The following is a 2,656-nucleotide window of genomic DNA, read 5'->3' on the forward strand; positions in this document are numbered from 1 at the left end:
TTGTGCACCCACACACCTTTAGGGTAATCCTTCTTGTTGCCTTGTTGCCTTGTTGCCTTTATTTGTGAAAAATAGTCCAGTCCCTCGATTCCAAGGATGCCTAAAGCAAAGGTTGCCTTTAAAGATTGAAATCATCATATGAGATCTAGTCCCTCGATGCTGCCTCGGAAAAACATGATGATTGTCCCAATTGCTAAGGTATCCTCGCCTGTTGCCTAAAAGATTAAATGACTATTCTATCCTTCCCTAAAGTCTACCTACTTCCACATGGTAGGGATAGTTTTATAGCGAACGATAATCTTCGATGACCCTTCCACATCCAATGAAAGGACTTCCTACCCACTTATGGTATGGATAGCCCCTTCACCTTGAAAAGCTAAAAGAACCTTTCTTTCAAACTTAGGGTACGTGCTCTTAAATGCTTGCTCCTTTCAAAATTCAAAACTATCTTTTTCCCACTAATTTTCAAATACTTTCAAACAAGGCTACACTTATTTACAAGCTAAAGTCCTTAACAAAGTTTTTACTATTCACACACTACACTTACTTTCAAACATTCAAAAAGTGAGCTAAGCAATTAAGAGCCCATGGATAACCATGGATACAAAGGGTGCTTACACCTTCCCTTTGTATAACTTACCCCCTGAACTCAAAATCTTTTTAAAAGGTCTTTTCCTGTTCTTTTATGCCTTTCTATATATTAGATAAAATAAAAGTCGGTGGCGACTCTTGCTATCTGCAACATTTCAAAAAAATTAGTTCTCCCACCGTATTACAGAACTGGCGACTCTGTTGGGGATGAATTCGAATAAAAGAGGGGTTACCTTAAAGTTTAGGATCACTTAAATGTTTTCAATTGTTTGTTTTGATTGCTTTATTTTAAAGGTTGCTTGGGAATTAAATGAAGGACGAATCCTATACCCGGATTCAAGTACACTTAAGATAGGAAAGGCATAGTCATGGCGACCTCTTTTCACATATGTGGGAGATGAGTCAATATGAAGTTCACACTTAAGTTAGGACTCCATAGATATATACACACCTTGCTCAAATGAGGGAGGCCTATGTATATACCTTTGGGTGCGCCGGAGCTTAAGGACCTTTAGTTACCCTTTAACCCATCTTGGCCTTTAGGACGTAGTGGGGGGCTACTCTTGACAAATGTTGAGGGCCTAGTCGCTACCCGATACTACAACTCAGATAGGTTCTTTCATAAAGTATCATTGCATGATGTGAATGCATCATGTCCGAGGGTGCTTTAGAGGGGCTGACAATTCTGAGTAACTGGTAGAACCCTGTTACTAAATCTCTTTATCCATAGAAGTACTTTTGGGGATGGGTAGTTACCTGGTCAGACTCCATGCAAGCCTTTAAACCTAAGGACACTTGTGTGACTTGCTTGTGTGTGCTGCTAACCCTTTGATTTCCTTGCAGGTTTTGTTGTAGGATTTGTTTGTCCTTACTATCTTACGCTTGGCCTGATGCACTGCATTCGCATAATATCATGACATTATAACATCATAACATCACATGTTAACTAACCCTTTCAAGGATCTTAGGAATTTAGGGCACACAATTTCAGGTGCTCTTATCAAGGACTAAATTCCTATCGAGGGGCAAGAGGATTTATTTTCCTCTAGCCATGTACCTTCCAATTCAGAAGTATCCAGAATCAGAGGCGATGACCCACTCGATATGGTGAGCTTGATTCTCAAAGAAGGACGTTCAAGGACGAAAGCCAAGATTCTTCAGACGAAGCTGCGACCGGTTTAATTTCTAATATTGCCAACTAGATTCCTTAAAGATCCTTGAAAACATTGCATTTGCACCCATAAAATCGCATCACAGATTTCTACCACAGGTTTCTCATCCTCCCTCGCTGTTTATTTCAGACACAAATGGATCTCGAGCAATCACTCAAAGACCTTCAGGCTCAGAACACCCAGTTCCAAACTTTAATTTTGAACTTGTCCAAGGGGCAAGACGTGCTGAAAACCCTCTTGACCAAGAATGAGAAGATGTCCAGAAGATCTGTGGGTGTCCTTAATATGGGAAGAAGATTCTGAGGCCCACTTAAGAAAGCTGAAGAAGTCAAGGTTTCCGAAGAGGATGACGATGAACAAAAGGACGACGCTAGTGTCAAGACTGATGCAAAAAGTAATCATGATTCTGTCAAGCCCTCTTAGAAAGAAGGAGATTACTACTTTGAGGACGAATATCCTGATGACAAACACAAGTTACTGGAAGATCGCATAAAATTTATGGAACTTCAGAAAGTACCTGGTCTGGATTTTAAGGAGCTAGGACTCGTCTCTGGAGTTGGTATCCCTCCGAAGTTCAAGACTCCAACTTTTGCTAAGTACGACGGAGTCTCTTGTCCTAAACTGCATTTGAAATCATATGTGAGGAAGATTCAACCTCACATTGCCGATAAGAAGCTATGGATCCACTTTTTCCAAGAGAGCTTAACTGGAACTCAACTCGAATGGTACTATCAACTGGAGGGTACCCATATCCGTACTTGGGAAGACTTGGTTGTTGCTTTCTATAAGCAATACCAATACAATGCTGATCTCACGCAAACTCGCATGCAACTATAAAGCATGTCTATGGGCTCTAATAAAAGCTTCAAAGAGTATGGTAAAAAATGGAGAGA

The sequence above is a fragment of the Vicia villosa genome, unplaced genomic scaffold (assembly GCF_029867415.1).
Source record: "Vicia villosa cultivar HV-30 ecotype Madison, WI unplaced genomic scaffold, Vvil1.0 ctg.001419F_1_1, whole genome shotgun sequence".
NCBI lineage: Eukaryota > Viridiplantae > Streptophyta > Magnoliopsida > Fabales > Fabaceae > Vicia > Vicia villosa.